The 20,262-nt window shown below is 42.3% G+C and overlaps 1 pseudogene; it reads left to right on the top strand.

Moving 5' to 3' along the window:
- The first annotated feature begins 5,472 nt into the window (after nt 1–5,472).
- On the top strand, nt 5,473–5,618 carry LOC118094104 (U2 spliceosomal RNA; annotated as a pseudogene).
- Nucleotides 5,619–20,262: the final 14,644 nt, after the last annotated feature.

Below are 20,262 nucleotides of genomic sequence, written 5' to 3'. Positions count from 1 at the left end.
TTTTGGTGCTTGTTAAAACCATAGCTGGTAATTCAAGCCATTTCTGGGATTTAATGCCAGGAATTAATTAAACGTGCCCTTTGCATTTTATTTATATTATTGTGCTTTTACTCTTTTATCATCTTTGTCTTATTGTTTTTCACTTCTACACCACCTTGAGATGGATTGTAATAGGTGGTTAGGAAGTGATTCATAAATTAAATGAATTATATTCATAATAATAAGTAATTAATAAAAAGGAAAATATGAAATTAAGGCTGCAATATTATACACACCTAGAAGAAAATGTCATTGAGCTCAATAGGACTTACTTATTGGTAGACATTTGTAGAATTTCTCTGTAAAAGGGGGGATGTGGGTATAAGCACCATTTGTTTGGCTACATAGTAATTCTCTATTATAACATTTTAACAACTAAAAGAACCCCACCTGCCTCTAAATTTGGTAAATCTACTATGCTTTTGCTCCACATTCGATGGAAATAATGAATTTTTATGTCGGCAGATTAGTGCTTTAGCTGTCATAGCTGACTAAAAGAACCAACCAATTCAAAGATTGCTTATTTTAATCTGGTGCTAAGAAGACAAGTCTTCCACGTGCAATGGCTTCAGAGGACGAGAATATACCCTTCCTTATTCAACAGCTTTTGAATATAAATATAAACGTAATCCTAATATTAGACCCATTAATAGCAAATGTCAAGACTTGTACATTTCTTACTGCCTGCTCTACATGGGGTCAGTTTTGCGCTTGTTAAGATGCAAACATTTAAACCATTTTGAAAGGCCTGCAAGAAAATTCGAAGTATTAAAACATGAATCAAGACCTTGGTTTCCTATCTTTGCAGCTGCTCAGTTATATGTCTTCTGTACTAGATATGAGGGATTATGCTTTTTGAAGCCTTCCACTGTTCACTGCCCTGTCAATTTAGATTGCAAGATGATAGTTTCAACTTGAATTGTCAGAGAGAGATCATTAAATTATTTCCTGATGTCTTTAATGAATTGTTCAATGAATATGCAAATATCAGTCATGAAGATTAAATCATGTTTCTATACTCACAGTATAATGCGAAAAAATAAATTATTGAACAGAGGAGGTGAAGTCAGTCATCTATAAATCCATATAGAAAGAAAAGGAATTCTCTTGATCTCTTGTCGGATTCCAGTTCCACACTGGCCTGTAGTTTGACACAGTAAGTCAAACTAGGCTTGGTTAGTGAGGAGAATACTTAACTACAAGTTCAGGCTCAGGTGACATGCTAAGCCAAACCTTGGCTTAGCTCAGGGTGGCAAAGGAGTGAACAGGACCAGGAAGGAGCCAAGCGGTTGCAAGTTCTCACATTCGCACAGTCCCACAAGTCATAGTTTGGCTTTAAACCTCTTTTGTTGCTGGTGGTCAACAAAAGAGGTTTAAAGACTATCTCAAGGCAAATATTAAAAAAATGTAGTATAAACACTGATAACTGGGAAACACTGGCCTGCGAACGCTCCAGTTGAAGAACAGCCTTTGCCAAAGGTGTCATAGGCTTTGAAGACACTCGAACTCAGGACGCAAGGGAGAAACATGCTAAGAGGAAGGCACGCTTGGCAAATCCACACCGTGATCAACTCCCGCCCAGAAACCAATGTCCCCACTGTGGAAGGACGTGTGGATCCAGAATTGGCCTCCACAGTCACTTACAGACTCACTGTTAAGACCTTGCTCATAGAAGGCAATCTTACTTGGCTACGAGTGATCGCGAAAGAAAGAAAGAAAGAAAGAAAGAAAGAAAGAAAGAAAGAAAGAAAGAAAGAAAGAAAGAATAGTTTGGCTAACCATGTCATGCAAACCAGGCAGTTGTCCATGGTGACCATGTCCTGGTTTCCACAAAATTCTATGCCATGGTTTATAACCAAGGTTTAATTTGATCATTTGAACCCAGCCCAGCTTATTAACCAAGGTTGAGTAACCACAAAGAAACTCATAAGCCATGGTTTGTTGTTGTTGTTTTAATAAACTTTTAGTGCTGGGTGCAAGTGAGGCCAGTATATACTGCTTGAGCCAATAACACCATTTCCTCAGGAGCAAGAGGTCATCATGTGCCCTGGTACAGAGTGGGCATCTATCCTTAAAAGCCAGTTCATCAGGGATGACCCTTGGCCATCAATCAATTGTTGGACTACATATTCCATCGCTGATCACGCTCTCTGGGGCTGAGGGGAGCTAAGAATTCAACAATATGTGGAAAGCCACATGTTCACTATCCCTGCAATCTACCCTTCAAAAATACTGTATGTATGTGAATCTAATGCACCTTTGAATCTAATGTGCACCTCAATTTTCAAAACCTTGAAACCAAAAAAGTATTTGCTGATGAATGTGTTTTTCAAGTTTGCAATTGAATCTAATGTGCCATCAAATCTAATGCACACCCTAATTTTAGCGACACAATTTGGCCAAAAAAGTGCACATTATATCTAGCAAAGATTCCTCATATTCCTAAACTGCTTGTTCTATTGCAGAGCTTTTTATTTTAATCTCCCATTTTGTGGTTTAAACACCATTCTGTCTTCTATTATCAGTGGATTGTGCACCCATCTTTCCTGCGGACCTTTAAATATTTATTTATTATTTGTTGCAATTATATCCCACCTCTTTCTTCATAGAGCTCAAGGTAGCATAATTCTCTCACAGCTCATTTAATCCCCACAACAGCCCTGGGAGGTAGGTTCGGCTGAGAGGTAGGGACTGGCCAAAGGTCACCCAGTGAGCTCCATGGCTGAGTGGGGAATTGAACCCTGATCTCCCAGGTTCTAGTCTGAACCACTACACCACACAAGGACATTCTCCTGTTTAAAATACCCATCTGCTAATGCTTTCCCCACTAGGATTTACTTTCTAGACACCTTATAATAACTATAGCTGTCATCTAAATCATTCCCAACTTCTTAACATCTTTCTTAATATTGAAGAGAAATCTCTGTAGGAGAAAACTCCTGCAGAGTTTTTTTAGTAACATTTTGACCTCATTCCAAAGATGAAGCCAATTTAAAAGCCAAAATAAAATCTGGAGGCAGAACTATAAGCAGATGAAGCAATCATTTTAGGGCCCATATACACTATACATTAAAAGCAGGCATAGCTATGGGGACTTTCATGATTAGCTTCTACATCATTGTATGATGCTTGGAGAATTTGTGGATCAAATCACTCCCAGGGCTACAGTTTCCAGAGTGGTTTAACCACCCATTTGTCTTTACCAGGAATTCTCGAATTATAGCTCTCTGAGAGGAATAGGGAGCTCCTAACAGCTTTCGGAACCCTTAACAAACTATAGCTCCCAGAATACTTTGGGAGAACTCATGGCTGTTTAAATGGGCGCCATGGTGCTTTAAATGTATGCCCTACCCTCCAACCCCTTGAAGGCAAAAACTGGGATCTTCCCAGATACCACCTTCCCATTTTTTTCTTGTAAGAGAATGGTGGCCCTTTTGGGTGCCATGATCTTGCAGTGTTTCTCATGAAAAACAAACACTTTTGGGGACATAGTACCCCAAAACATGTGTTTTGGAATGCCATGCAAGATGGCAGACCCCCCCAAAAAAGTGTTCTTTTGGGGGAATTGTGGTGTGAAATTGTATATCTTGGTGCCCAAACTGGCCAGTGTTCTCTCACAAGAAAAAATAAGATGCCTCAGATTTTCCAGCACAGTTGTGGGGTATGGTGTGGTGTGAATGTGGCTTTACGTCTGTGCAATAGGCTACGTTCCAGCCACACCAAAACCAGAGGCGGATTCTACACACCCCTCCCCACACACATCCCTCCAGTCTCCACCCAGGCAAGGAAGCAACATTGATTCTCACAGTTCAATAACACTTTCCAGTCAGGGAAAAGCATGCAAGGAGGGTGCAGAGAAGGGCCAGTGAAGGGGGTGGCTTGAGGAGGGGCTGTAGCCTGAGCAGAGTTCAGAGGGCTGGGCAGAGAGGGCTTGGAGGAGCACATTTGGTCTCTTATCCTGGTTTAGAATATAAGTCTGCATGGACACGTTTCATTTGAATGTGCCCTAAAAATAAGCAGTTCAGAATGCATCAAATGTCTATACCACTTTCACCAAAACCAGACGGTTGCCTCTGTTCTCACCTTTACTGAAGCAATTTCTTGGGAATATAATGGAAATCTGAAAGGAAGAACAGATGGGATTCTGTCTGCTATGTCATATTCCTAAGATGCTGCGATTGTTGCTCTGGAGAACACCGCCTTCGCAGATGACAACGATGCAATCTGCAATTTAACACAATAAACTTTATTCTGATGGGAGCACCTCAGGTCTGTTTTCTCAGAAGGGAATTAGAACATTTTATTTGGGAGGTTTTTGGGCACACATGTGGGTGTTTTAAAGGGTAGCAGTGAGGAATGAAGCAGGTAGGAGAAATAGTGTATCTTAAATAAAGCACTGTAAAGCAACTCAATGAATGAGTTGAATAGCTGTTGCTATTCATTCATTCATTCATTCCCACACCACTTTATGCCAAAATAAACTGGCCACGACAAGGCTAACCAGGCTCCCTTTGTTGATTGCTCCTAATGCCTTTACTAGGCATTGAATGGGAAGTCAGTCTTTCAGATAACCTAGTCCAGAGGTGTTTAAGGCTTTAACACTGGCTCAGTGGCTAATAGGTAGTCAATGCTGGTTGTTTTCAGCACTGGTGTGCTATGTGCCCAATAAGGGGCACAATTCACTATCTAGGCCACCTCCTTCTGCATGTAACAATTCTATCAATATTCAATCTTTATGATTTCCTAAAACGACAAATCAAGCTTTGCAATGAATTCTAACCTGGAATATCACAATAGAAACTAGATTCACATTGTGTCAGGCTTCAGGGGATCAGCTTCCTCCCCTCTTTGGCAAGTAGATAAGCAGAGCAAAGGAAAAGGAGTCTTCCTACCATTACAGAAACTGTAATGTTCACAGCGAGAGAACAAAGAATCCCTTCTTAAGAATGGAGGTGCTCCCAATTAAGGGTTCCACTTACTTCTTCCCTAGTCACCCATGTCACTACCGCATCTTGTAACCTGATCTCGTAGCCACCGCACTTTCCGTCCTGACACCTTATCAGCTCTTCTTGACCTTGGGCTGAGCAGATGGATGCTTTCCAGAGACTGTGAATCTGTTAATCCAGTGTTTCTTCTCCTAGCTGTTCCCCATCCAGCATTTCCCAGCTTCTGCCTTTTGAACTATGTCCCTCTACAAACCACTGTTCCAAATCTATACTGTCCTCCTGCTCTTGGGAAGATTCAGGAACCTGATCAGGAGCAGGGGGAGGGGGGACACTCCCACCATTCCTCCTCAGTGCCTCAGCATGTTCCTTAATAAAGCTGTCGTAAGCACGTACATTAATAATAGATTGGCAGTAAATAGATGCTGTGTCATACTGTGCAATTTTCCATGGACTTTTTGAAATACTAAGGCAAGAGGGGGGGCTTGATACTCTTTCTCGGCCTTTTGGCTAAGATCAAGTGCAGGATCTGTTCTTATCAGTTTAATATTCTGTTATGTCCTCTATTTGAGGACTATATCTTAAATGGACTTTTTGAGTTGTTGTTTTTTTGAGAGAGAGAGAGAGAGAGCCAGTGTGGTATAGTGGTTAAGAGTGGTGGACTCGTAATCTGGTGAACCGGGTTCGCTTCCCCGCTCCTCCACCTGCAGCTGCTGGGCAACCTTGGGCTAGTTACACTTCTCTGAAGTCTCTGAGCCTCACTCACCTCACAGAGTGTTTGTTGTGGGGGAAGAAGGGAAAGGAGATTGTTAGCCACTTTGAGACTCCTTCGGGTAGTGATAAAGTGGGATATCAAATCCAAACTCTTATTCTTCTTCCCTCCCAGCCTTCTTTTCCCTGCTGGGCAACTCTGCCTCAGCAGCTTAAATCTTCCCCCTCCTGCGATTCCCATGAGGACTGCCCCAACACTGCTATGAAACTTTTTCCATCAAAACTGAAGGAAAGGGTGGGAAGCTGCAACATTTCCCCCTTCCTGCAATTCCCCTTATGCTGCTCAGCTGACTAGGAAACAGCTGAGCGCTGACTGCAGAAAAAGGGGCTCCTCTGGATGAAGAACAGGATAAATTCAAATCATCATCATCATCATCTTTATCTAGAGCCCCACATCTTCCTCTTCCTTGGCTGACCAGTGTGAGGGCAGTGGGCCAGAAACAGCACATGGAGAGTGGATTGCATACTTCTGAACAAGAAACAGATTTTCAAAAAATATTCATTAATTTAATTAATTTATTTATTTAATTTATATACCGCCATTCACCACAAGATCTCAGGATGGTTCACAGAATAAAATGGCATGTTTCTTGTAGACTATGCATATTGACCAGATAATGTGCAAAATGCAGTTGAGGTATACATATTCCCCAAGGCCTATAGGAGACTGTACTTAATGGCTGGAGATTAGACAAAAGTCAGCAGATGAATGAATGCACATCCCCAAGGCTTACTGAGGATATGTATATTGACTGGGAAACCTGCACAGTCCCCTCCATGGAAGGATTATGTACACATTCCCCATAAGGCCTAGTGAATGTGCACAATCATTATGCACATTAATCGCTCAACTTGCATTCATTCCTCTTCACACACACAAAAACACACACAATTTGCTTCAAGTGTCAGTGTTAATCTTCGGCAAGAAAATGTATTTTGAATCCAAGTGTCCATTAATGTTTTTTAAAAACAAAACAATAAAACTCTGAGGCATTGAAATTGTTATGCTGTCTCCACTTTCCCAAATGATGGAAAGTCCAGAGACACCAGTACAAAGTTGAGTTTCCTTTCCATGGGTGTTTTAGCCACCTTCCATTAAAAACTCCACGTTGTTGTGTGCCCATGAAAAAAATGCCAGGTTCTAGTTGTCTTTTTGTCTTTTCTCCAAACGCGGATACCCACCACACTCTTAAGGCAAGTAGAGACATTTCTAGCCATCAAGGAAATACAATCTGTGTTGTTCAATCCCAGCTACCCATTGGTGAGTCAGGCAAAAAGTATAGCGATAGCTCCATCGCTGATAATCGAGACTATCAAATACTAATTGTGCATACCGAGAATTAATTAATTGCATGGTCTTGTGTGTCAGGGAACCTGCTGGGGCTCTAGTACCTAGCGGAACCCACCATCATTGACCTTCGACTTCCACAGTGGGTGTTGGTGGGTGTTACGAATTGCCCTTAGTTTCCCACAATGCCCCGGAGCATTGTGGGAATGTATTATGTTATGTTCGTAGAGCTATTGTGCAGAATATAAAATGGCAGCTCATGGGCATCTGTTACTACTGCCAGGTAAGCCTGTGAGAGTGACATGAGAGATGTTCCCAGAGAGTACTTTGCCCTTCAGATGCACACATGTTCCCAATGAGGTGTTGCATGTGAATATAGGAACTATACTTGAGAGATCTTGGGCATCTGACCGTAACAGATGATAATACTAGACAATGGAGCTTTGGTCTGAGAAGATTCACTGCCCAAACCTGCTATTAATTTCAAAATTAGATTCCGAGTATCCCCCCCCCAACCTTTCCTTTTCTGTTCCTTAAAATAAATGATAAAATTGTGTAGGAAACTCTCTGCTTTGGTTTCTAAAATGCTAAATTAGAACACACACATTATCCTGACAGGCTAAGGAGTGCAATTTAACAATGACTCCTTGGAGAGAGATTGGTTAATTTGAAGGGAGCACAGTTGCTTTCATACTACCTTGCTCTGTGAGATCATGTAATTTTAGATCTCCCTTGCTAGTAATTTTGAAGAAAATAGGATAAAAATTGCATTAATTTTTTTTTTAAAAAATGTTCGTGTCCAGATGCTAATTTAACTCCTTGCACCATAACAGTTCCTAAACATTTGGTGAGAATCCTCATCTTTCATCAGATAAGTTGTTGTTTTTATTGTTATACGTTTAAAATTTGTTCCTGTTCCCCACATTTCTTTGCCCTCTGATTTTAAAGAAACTCATTTTGTACTTGGTGCTGGAGCGCCAATAATGCATTTTAGATACCTAAAACAACAGTTCCTTTATTTGCCCCCTAAACACCTATTTCTTTTCAGCATTCTAATTTAATCTCCTAAGCACACTTGTGAGAAAGCTGAAGATGGCCGTCCTGGTTTTATATGGCAATAAAGATAATTGAGAAAAATGAGGCTGTGTGTCTAGCTCAGAACCATATATTCACTGTGAGAGGTGCATTAGGAACATAGAAAGGAACTAACAGGATGAAACTATGAAAAATCAAGGTGATCTATGGTTGGATGAATATCTCTTTACAGTTCCTGAAGTCTACCTAGCCACCACTCAATAAAGCTACACAGCAATATAGACAATCCCACTTGAGATCCATAGCCTGGAACTGTAATGGAAGGGTAGATTATAACTTTTCCAAGTAACTTTTCTTATTAATTATTTTTCTTCATATATTCAAAGTATGTATAAGCTGCATTTCAGGGCCATGCCCTCACAAAGGAACACACACACTCAGTGCCATGTGTGAACAAGCCTCATGAAACAAGCCTTTTGGGAAGAAAGACTATGGTTTGAGCTGCGCTTGAATCCCAGCAGTTTTCTTTTCGCAAAATGAATTACTGCTGCTCCCGTAGCCTTATGTTTTCCACCTCCTTCAATTTATGTTTATGAAGATTTTCAAACACCACAGATAGAAAGCGACAAAAGGGCAACCTATAATTATTATGAATGAAAAATTAAACTGTCATTATTCATGTGTCCCCGTCGGTTTCAATATGAAATTGAACAAATGCTAGATTGTGAGTGCATTTTTTTTCCCCCGGACAAGAGAAAAGATATAATTTGTCTTAATGGCTATTTTATTTGAAAGGTTTTAATTTTTTCAAATTACTAAATTAAACGGAACTGAAAGCAAGGCTCACGGAAGGTGCCAAACCTAATGCTACGGATTATGCAGAATGAGTTTCTCTGCGGAATAAGAACGTCATCAGCTCGGTGATTGTCAGTAAATGCAGCTTTTCTATTAAGGGCTGATTGCTTTTCTTTCCTCTTCTGTAGCATTTGCATTTGTGCTAATAGGAATATGAGGAGACAACCTGTGTGTCTCCCATGAATCATCTCCATGGGAAGGAACTTAGTCTGATAATAATCTCAACCACATTTGGCACTCCTGTGACAGCAACATTCCTGCAAAGCCATTCCTGTAAAGCCAAGTCAGATAGGGAATGACATTTGTCAGGTGCCACCAGGTTCAAAGCAGGAACCCTGCAGACCAGCCATTGACGCCCCCTGAACCACCATGGCTGCTGGTTGGAGGAGAAAATAGACAGCAGCAGCTTGATGTAGCAGCCAGTGGGTCAGTTTGGTCTACAGAGGATACAAAGATGCACAGACTTGGTCAAAAGCCGCTGGTGAGCCTACGGATCTCTTCCTGTGCCTTCAGACTTCTGGCTCCCAGTCAGTCTATCACTAGTCTATCAGCTCTTAGCTTGACTTCTACTCAACTTGCCTGCCCCAACATACCATTTGGCTTGAGCATTTGGAAACAAGTAGGGATGGACGCGGGTGGCACTGTGGGTTAATCCACAGAGCCTAGGACTTGCTGATCAGAAGGTCAGCGGTTCAAATCCCTGTGACGGGGTGAGCTCCTGTTGTCCGGTCCCAGCTCCTGCCAACCTAGCAGTTCGAAAGCATGAAGTGCAAGTAGATAAATAGGTACTGCTCCGGTGGGAAGGTAAACGGCTGCTCTGGTTCGCCAGAAACGGCTTAGTCATGCTGGCCACATGACCCAGAAGCTGTACGCCGGCTCCCTCGGCCAGTAAAGCAAGATGAATGCCACAACCCCAGAGTTGTCCGCGACTCGACCTAATAGTCAGGGGTACCTTTATCTTTAGGGATGGCGCAAGCATTATTAAGTAAGGGGCTGAAAAGCAAAGCCTCCCTCTCAACTAGAAAAAGGATGCCGAGCTGTAAACACATTTGCCTGAACCCACAAACTGTGGATTGGAGGAGGGACACACACATCCCTCAGACTCCAACTATCTTCAGTTAGAGTGAGGAAGGTCTGCAAGGGGCTTCTACCTATGTTCATTTAAACACAAGCAGAATGCCTCACACAATCAGATATCCAACTTTATGCCTCTCCTTCCTAGAATCATAGAATTGTAGAGTTGGAAGGGACCCCAAGTATCACCCTAGACCAACACCCTGCAATACAGGAATCGCAAATAAAACATACACGACAGATGATCATCCAATCTCTGCTCAAAAACCTCCAGTGAAGGAGAGTCCACCACATTCTGAAGGAGACCGTTCCACTGTTGATCAGCTCTTACTGTCAGAAAGTTCTTGCTGGTGTTTAGTTGGAGTCACCTTTCTTGTCACTGGAATCCATTGGTTTGGGTCCTTCTCTCCAGAATAGTCTCCTCTCACAGGGCAGGTTACAGCTGGTGCCACCACACAGGCAAAAATTCAACTGGTACATTTTCCTGTGGTGGTGATGAAGAAAGGGGGAGGGGAAAATTAGGCCTATCATGTTGGTGCATATCAGACAATTGTTAAAAGTACAGCTTGTTCATGGCCAGGTCAGACATTACCCATAAACTGGAGAAACTCAAACAAAAGATATGAGGACTTGTGATTCCCTCTTATGGTAAGATCTGTGAGGTCCAGAGGTTATTTGGTTGCTGGAGTTCATGGTAGATAAAATCCACAGAGGGCAGTGTGGGATTATTATCTATTCCTTCTGCAGCCCCTCCAGGACAACATCTCATAATTTAAATAAACCTCTAAATGTTAGTGACCATCACAGCCATCATTCTACAGACCCCATAGAGTGGGGAAATGTACTTTCCGTGGTTTCTCACTCACAATCTGAGACTTGTGGCATTAAATGACGTAGTGCAAAGCTGCCAGATCAAATGTATTTATTTTAGTCCTTTCTCCCAATGTAAATAGCCAGCGTTAACTTTATGGTGTGCACCAGCAATAAGCTATTGAAGGAAATGACCTAAACCCAATAAATTCTTACATGAACATAACAGTGTGTGAGAGGAGTTTGCTTGAACTTTAAAAGCAAATTGGCTTGAGTAATGTCAACAAAGCAAAACGACTTCAGCTCACAGTAGCAACACACATTCTGCCTATCTCTTTCATGTGTGTGCATGCGCAGATACATGCCAAACTCCCACCCCACCCCACAGATGCCAAGTAGGCTTGCTGGAAGAGAAGCCCCAACAACAACCTACATTTAATTACCGGTATGTCAGGCTGAGTGATGCAGCTTTATGATGGATGGAGAAAAGCTTTTCTCAGAACTCTAGAACTCATGGACATCCAATGAAGCTGAATTTTGGAAGATTCAGGATAAGATAAAAGAAAGTACTTCTTCATTCGGAGCATGGTTAATCCATGGAATTCACTCCCACAGGAGGCAGTGATGGCCACTAACCTAGGCAGTTTGAAAAGAGGATTGAACAATGGTCCATCTTGGTCAGGATCGCCTACACTGGCAGAGGATCATAAGGGTAATTTCTGGTCTATTCCAAATAAACATAGAAATTAATAGAGACTTGCTAATTTTTGGGAATATTGGGAAATAATAAAGTAAAAAGTAATCAAGAGTTGTATTAGATCATGATTTTAGCTGGAATGGCAGTTATTGCTCTAGGAGGGAAAGAAAAAGCTAAATGGAATATGGAAAAATGGAACGATTACGTTTTTGAATATGTACAATCAGAAATATTTGCACAGGTAGCGGCAGAGGATAGATGGGAAAATAAATGCCTAAAAATCATAAACAAGTGGGCATTTTATAGGAATTGGGGAGAAAGGGGAGAAGCCAACCCGACTATACAAGGACGAATGAACAGACTGTGTACATGGTTACAAATATGTCCCGATCAGGGGGGAGGGGGGAGGACTGCTGAAAGGGGGAAAAGGCAAATTGTAAAGATACGTGGGATGAACTTATGCTTTTGTTATGTAAACCTAGTAAATAAATAAATAAATAAATAATTTCTAAAAAAAAATGTATCGCCTACACTGACTGTCAGTGGCTCTCCAAAGTTTCAGATGGGAAGTTTTCCCCAGCCCTACCTGGAGATACCATGATCGATCCTGGGAACTTCTGCATGCAAAGCATCTGATCCACCGTGGAGCTACATCCATTCCCCCTTTATTGAACTCCCCCATGAACTCCACGACTGGGCAGCCGGCCGTTAAAGGATTAATACTTGCTAGCAAGCCGCTATATCAGCTATATGATGAAAAGAGGTTATTGTTGGCCAAAATATAACTGTTAATACAATCGTTAATTCATGGGAGGCCTGGTTTAAAGCCCACAAACATTTCTCACTGCCTTCACTGCATTTTCCATAAGGTCCTATACATTAACAGCTAATGTGTGCTATTAATGAGCTTGTTGCAATATTTCTTAAATACAAAAAAATGTATTTCCTCCTGTGAAAAGGGTATATATTGTTTGTTATAATTTTGCGATTGAGTGACAGAAATGTTTTTTAGCTATATGACATGGCTAATTACTGATTTATACAGCCTTTATAAATTATCTACCAGAGTTCATTTGAAAAGTGGATTGCACTTTGGAAAGTGTTAAGAAATGTGCTTGCTGAGATGTCAGTAAATCCAATCAAACATATTAAGTAATTAAATGTTAAACACTTTGGTATAAGCATTGTAAAAATGTAAAGGGAATTATTGTCTCTGGCTCTGTGGATAGATAGATAGATAGATAGATAGATAGATAGATAGATAGATAGATGATAGATGATAGATAGATAGATAGATAGATAGATAGATAGATAGATAGATAGATAGATAGACAGATAGACAGATAGACAATATTGCTTTGAAGTCCCTGATACAGCAACAATAAGACGACCACCATCTGCCCTCCTTTCCCAACACCACTTCAGTGATAGTAGTGGAAGTCATTGCTTTCTCCCTGCACTTTTAGTCTAATGCCATTATCGGTTGGTAAGTCAAGTGTTCTAACATTTCAGTCCATCTGCATCACATTTCAAGAAGCTTGCTAAAACAAAATAACAAGAAAAAAGGGGGAAACTACTAAGTCTGCTGAACCACAGAACAAGTTCTACTGCCCAACCTCTGCCACTGTTCGAAAAATCACTTTTGAAATAAGGAATTTCAAAGCATTTTGGAAAGCTGCTGTTTCAAAAAAAATAACCAGCAGAGATCAAAAGTGTGTCTTTAGAGGTGTGTCTAAAGTAGTTCTTGGGATTGTAACTCATTTCTTATTACCGTTTTACACACTAAACTAGACTTAATGGGTGGTATTCAACTAAGTTTTACTGAGAGTAAACCCACTGAAATTAATGACTCTAACTTAGCTGTGTGCATTAATTTCAATGGTTCTACCCTGAGTAAACTTTAGTTGACTACCACCCAAAATATTTTGTTTTGCTTTCTTTGCATGTCCAGCTCTCAACAAGCTGGTGATCAACTCCATGCAAAGCTTATCTCCGTTACCTTTAAATGCAGTAGAAGCTCTTCCCTGGAGCCTTCATTAACTTAGTTCTCTATATAACATTATCAGGAAAACCTTGGTGAAGAAATCATACTGTGGCATTTTAGACCGACCAGGCCAGAAACAACATTTCTGGTAGATTTAAGAGGTAGATAAGAGGATTAGCTGAAAAATCTTATACATAAAGTTTGCCTTTTTGCTAATGTGGAAGAATAACTGAGCTGCCTTCTATCACAACATTTTTATGATTATACAAGCACCTTCTATCATAAAGATTGCATTCACGAGACAGTGATTCAAAACTCTATTCATTGAACGCCACTGAAATGCAGCTTAGCTGCAAGGGTAAACAGAGGCATCCATCAACGGACAGGCTGAGAGAATAGCAATGAGAAATTTATACATGCAAGCTGATATGACAAATCCCCATTCTTAAAAGAAGTCACATGGTTTTTGTTTTATGAGAATGGCTACAGTCCAAAAGAGCATTGATTCTTTAAAAAATGACATTCCGTGTAAGGGATCATTAGGAAAGGAATTGAAAGCGAAACTGCCAATATCATAATGCCACTATACAATTCTATGGCGCAACATCATTTGGAATACAGTGTACAGTTCTGGTCATGTCACCCCAACAAGGAAGAGGAGGAGGAGGAGGAGGAGGAGGAGGAGGAGGAGGAGGAGGAGGAGGAGGAGAAGGAGGAGTTGGGATTTGATATCCTGCTTTATCACTCCCCAAAGGAGTCTCAAAGCGGCTAACAATCTCCTTTCCCTTCCTCCCCCACAACAAATACTCTGTGAGGTGGGTGGGGCTGAGAGACTTCAAAGAAGTGTGACTAGCCCAAGGTCACCCAGCAGCTGCATGTGGAGGAGTGGGGGAGCAAACCCGGTTCACCAGATTACGAGCCTACCGCTCTTAACCACTACACCACACTGAGGAAATGTTGTAGCATTTGGGGCTTTCTCGTTTAGAGAAAATGGTACGATGTTACATCACAGAAATGTATAAAACCGTGCATCATCCCATAACACTAGAACTCATAGATATCCACTGAAGTTGAATTCTTGAAGATTCAGGACAGATAAAATAAAATATTTCCTCACATAGTGCACAGGAGGCAGTGTTGGCCATGGGTAGGCAAACTAAGGTCCGGGGGCTGGATCCAGCCCAGGCATCCTCAAACTGCGGCCCTCCAGATGTTTTGGCCTACAACTCCCATGATCCCTGGGTAACAGGACCAGTGGTCAGGGATGATGGGAATTGTAGTCCAAAACATCTGGAGGGCCGAAGTTTGGGGATGCCTGATCCAGCCCAATCACCTTCTAAATCCGGCCCATGGACGGTCCAGGAACCAGCGTGTTTTTACATGAGTAGAATGTGTCCTTTTATTTAAAATGCATCTCTAGGTTATTTGTGGGGCCTAGGAATTCGTTTATTCCCCCCCCCCCGAAAAAAAATAGTCCGGCCCACCACAAGGTCTGAAAACGTTTGCTGACCCCTGGTGTTGGCTATCAACCTTGATGGCTTTAAAAAGAGGATTAGACAAATTCATGGTGGAGAGGAATACCAATGGCTACTACCACAGATGGAAGCAGTAATGCTTCTGAATACCAGTTACTAGAAACTACATGCACTGTGAGAACAGGATGTTGTGCTAGGTGGGCCATTAGGCTGATTCAGCAGGCTCTTCTTGTGCTTTTATAGTTGTTTTTGCTCTCTTACAATAAATGGAGCACCTCTAACTCTTAATGGCTCGTGTTCTTGTTTGATGAAGCCCCCACAGCTACTTCCTAGGAGACTGAGGGTCAAAGGTGGAATTATATGCAAATAACCAATGGGAATGTTTTCCCCAATGATGTGTACACACTATACATTTGAAGCACCCTCCAAGAATGCTGGCAACTCACAGCACCATTAGCAAACTACAATTCCCAATATTCTTCGGGGGATGTGTTTTCAATGTATGGTGTGCTTGCAGCCTAGTAGTTTCAGAAATGCAGTTTTCATCAGGACCAAGGAAAGACTGAGTCGTCGTCCCCCCCACTTGCCTACTATGATCCCGATATTTATCAGTCCCTCAGTTGTTATTTTTCTTACTTTTTCCCCTTTTAATTCAAAGACATTTAATGTCTCGCCTAATTTGGCCCTGAAATGCAGCTGAAATGTGACCTGCTCCAAAAGACTTCTTTATAAAACCAGTGTTTTGTAAAAGTGAAAGTTGTAAATCCCAATTCAGCTAATCTGAAACAGATTGCTAATTTTTTAAAAAAGGCATGAGTGAAAGAAGCAATTCTTCAAGGTGACTTTGGAAAAAGTTACGCAGCATTAAATTGCTATGCAGGGAACTTTATTATAATTCCATTTTGATTACCCTGTGGCAGAGAAACTGTCAACAGGCTAGTGGGCAAGAAGAACTCTGAGTGATAGGGAAATAATCATAGGGGAACATGCAATCACCTGGGAAATGAAGCTTCTCCCAGAGCAATCGTACACGTGCTTGTGGCAGCATAATGTGCCAAGAGCTATCCCCATCCCTTTTAAGAACAATCACAGATGAACATTAAAGTAGAGCTTCCCAGCATCCTCAGAAACGCCTGTTTCTCTTCAGAGTTTTTGTCCGAAAACATGCATACATACATCCAGTCACTAACGTGGCACAACGTCCCCTTCCTTCTTTGCTTCATCACCACTGACTTATTAATTGCCCTCCTAAACCCCCGTCTCAAGGCAATATACGGTACACAATAAGATAACCAAAAGCAGCTAAAAACACAAAAGCTAAAAACACAAAAACTACAGCTACATTTAAAATACTAAAAGTAGACACTCGTGGTAAAGACCCATTTATCCAGTTGGGAAGGCCTGTCAGAATAAACATGTTCCCGAACGCCTCCATTTTCGGACGTTTTGGTTCTCGAATGCTGAAAACCTGGAAGTAAATGCTTCCATTTTTGAACATTTTTCGGAACCCGAACGTGCGATGCAGCTTCCACTGATTGCAAGAAGCTCTTGCAACCAATGGGAAACTGCGCCTCAGGTTTTGAAGCCGAATGGGCTTCTGGAACGGATTTCGTTCAAGAACTGAGATACCACTGTATCACCAAATTGCAAGGAGCCCTCACTACAGTGACATCTGCACCATACATTTAAAGCATTATTACATCACTTTAACAGTCAAGAAGAATCCTGGGAACTGAAGTTTGTTAAGGGTGCTGGGAATTGTAGCTCTGTGAGCTCAGCATCTCTACTGCGTCGGCATGGCTAGAACTGTTAAGCATGATGACTCTGTATGGAGATAGCAGAAAACCACTTCCCCGCGAGCTGCACTTGGTATAGTAAACATGCTTAAAATCTGATTTCCCCAATCAATTTGCATGTAGCTTATCTGCACGTCAATACCACATGTCTCTGGCACTTCTGGGACGGAATGCAGACATGGCATGCAATTGTGGAGACTCAAGCAGAAATTGGCTTTCAAACTACGTATCACGGGGTTTTTCTTTCTGTCAATCTCCATTTCCATCAGCCCAAGACACATCGCTATGCTACTACATTTTGAAGTCTTAAAGACACATCAACACTTTAGGGTGCAATCCTAAGACTGCATACTTAGCTTCAGTGGGTTCAATATGGCCTACATCCAGCCAGCATGGATAGGATCTATAATATCTATATCTATATCTATATCTAATCTATATCATCTATATCTCATAGGGATTCATGAGGCTATGTGCTTTCTAATTTAGAAGGGTTAAAATCTATCTAGCTCAGCTCCCTTTAAGAGAAAACACCCTGTTTATACTTCTCTAACTACAGAACATTTGTCCATATTGAATGTACAGTATAGACAGCTGCTGTCCAGGCATTCTGAATTATGCATGGAGCCACCTGGCATAGTGCAAGTTCAGTGAGATGCAGAATATATTTTCTCATATAGCAGACACAAGAAAGATTCATTATCTTGGTGATCTGAAGTTTCTGTGATATCTCTGTAGATAGTCTCGCTAGTCTACAGCATAACTTCCAGGTATCTTGGCATAGCCAAAAATTCTGCATATGCTGAAATGCAATTAAACCAGGGTCACAGGGTGACATTGGAACACACAGAGAATTTTGGATTAGCGGGTGGTTAAACTAACTGAAGCTTAGATCATGGGAATGAGAATGCGTTCATGCTATGGCCGGAGAAAATGGGTCTTATTCTGGGGCACACGTCATAAATATCCACTGATACTCCCTGAGAAGTTAGCAACTTGCTCTCTTTAAATGACAGCCTTTCATTTTACAGACACAGCAGTATTTGTATATCTGTAAAACCATATGCTGAGATGCTTACCTGCTACTGAGTGCCTAACCTAGAAGGATCTTGAATACAAAGCGATAGATTTAGGACGCAGTTGTCCTGAAATTGCAACCTGGAGATACGGAGCCAGATTACAGACTCCACTCCTGATCATATAAAATCCACATATTTATTCTAATCATATTGCTGAAATGTCAATGAGTATGTACTGGATGCAAAGTGTGCACAGAATAATCTGTTCCGAGACAGAACAATAACCATGATAGACACATTGGCAGAATCACACTGGTTGTTTGCATATTCATGGTGAGATGCTGATTTCAATTCACATGAACCTTTTCATTGTATGGAACAGCTAACAGGGGAGTATGCAAAGTGGCAATTTCCCACAAATGGATGATGAATCTGACTAGGAAAGAGAGATGTTTCCTGCTGGGGCATTGTTGCTATTGTTGTTATGACTGGGTGGCCCTGTGGTCTGGTTTTCCACTGGTGGATGTGTTCCATTAGTTGAGGGTACCAACCAATACTTTGCTATGGTTACTGTTTGAAGAGCTCAGGGTAGAAAGAAAACCAGAAAAACAACATCTCAGGGGGGGGAAACAACTTGATTTAATGTTTTGGCAGATGTAAAACCCCACATGCTTACTTATCCTATATAATAATGTCCATGTTGTCCCTGCGTCCAGATGTCCCGTGTGTCCCTGGGTCACTGCGCATGTGCCCCAGGGATACAGGGATTGGACAGCAGAGACTGCGCGCGCGCACTCTCCCCCCACTCTGCCTCCTCCAACCGCCGCTCCCGCCGGAGCGGCGGTTGGAGGAGGCGGGGGGGGGGAAGAGTGCGCGCGTCCTTCCTGTCGGCGGCTGGGGGAGAGGAAGGAAGGAGGAGAAAGCGCCGCTTTCTCCTCCTCCGTTCCTGTCCCCCTGCCGCCGACAGCAAGGACGGGTCCCAGGGTTCGGAGAAGCGCTGCGCAAGCGCTTCTCCGAACCCTGGGATGTCTGCTTCCTGTCGGCGGCTGCGGGAGAGGAACGGAGAAGGAGAAAGCAGCGCTTTCTCCTCCTCCGTTCCTGTCCCCCTGCCGCCGACAGCAAGGACGGGTCCCAGGGTTCGGAGAAGCGCTGCGCAAGCGCTTCTCCGAACCCTGGGATGTCTGCTTCCTGTCGGCGGCTGCGGGAGAGGAACGGAGAAGGAGAAAGCAGCGCTTTCTCCTCCTCCGTTCCTGTCCCCCTGCCGCCGACAGCAAGGACGGGTCCCAGGGTTCGGAGAAGCGCTGCGCAAGCGCTTCTCCGAACCCTGGGATATCTGCTTCCTGTCGGCGGCTGCGGGAGAGGAACGGAGAAGGAAAAAGCAGCGCTTTCTCCTCCTCCGTTCCTGTCCCCCTGCCGCCGACAGCAAGGACAGGTCCCAGGGTTCGGAGAAGCGCTGCGCAAGCGCTTCTCCGAACCCCAGGATTCTAGCGCCCGTTATTGAACGGGCTGAAAACCACTAGTGTATAATAAAGGTAAAGGGACCCCTGACCATTAGGTCCAGTCGTGACCGACTCTGGGGTTGCGCGCTCATCTCGCATTATTGGCCGAGGGAGCCGGCGTACAGCTTCCAGGTCATGTGGCCAGCATGACAAAGCCGCTTCTGGCAAACCAGAGCAGCACATGGAAACGCCGTTTACCTTCCCACTGCAGCGGTTTCTATTTATCTACTTGCATTTTGACATGCTTTCGAACTGCTAGGTTGGCAGGAGCTGGGACCAAGCAACGGGAGCTCACCCCGTCGCAGGGATTCGAACTGCCAACCTTCTGATCAGCAAGCCCTAGGCTCAGTGGTTTAACCACAGCGCCACCTGGGTCCACTTATGTATAATATTACCACCTAAAATAAAAAAATTCCTTCGACCCAGACCAACACGGCTACCTACCTGTAACTATTACCACCTAAGTTTCTATTTGTGTCTATCCATAGCACATCCCACTTACACTTTCAAATTCCTTATAACTGAAACATAAATACTGAATTTTGACCATGGGTAATGTGTCTGAACTCCTCTGATGCAAATGGAAAAGCAAAGGCATCGTAAAATGCTTACTCTGGAGTAGAGGGGGAAGATTCTGTCCATTTTGGGTCTCTCGGTTTCTCCTTTTTCCAATCTTAAAATCAGTTATCCACATTTCTGCAGCAGTTTTCGATTTTCAAAGGAAGATCCTATTGAAAATTTATCAGCCTTTTAGTGCAAATTTCTTATAATAAACACATTTTTATGCGATTTTGACTAATACACTCATCTTTCCAAGCGATTTTTGTAATAGCAATTTGATGTGCTATTTTCATTAATATTATCATTTTTAGACACACTTTTACCTAATATATGCATTTTTTTTAAAAAAAACAATGCTTAGTGAACTGCATGACAAAATTTGGACAAGTGTACATTTTGACAGACAGCTGTGTTAT

Source organism: Zootoca vivipara, chromosome 5, assembly GCF_963506605.1.
Source record: "Zootoca vivipara chromosome 5, rZooViv1.1, whole genome shotgun sequence".
Taxonomy (NCBI): domain Eukaryota; kingdom Metazoa; phylum Chordata; class Lepidosauria; order Squamata; family Lacertidae; genus Zootoca; species Zootoca vivipara.
Note: the sequence above shows the minus strand (reverse complement) of the source record. Positions and strands in the feature narration are given on the sequence as shown.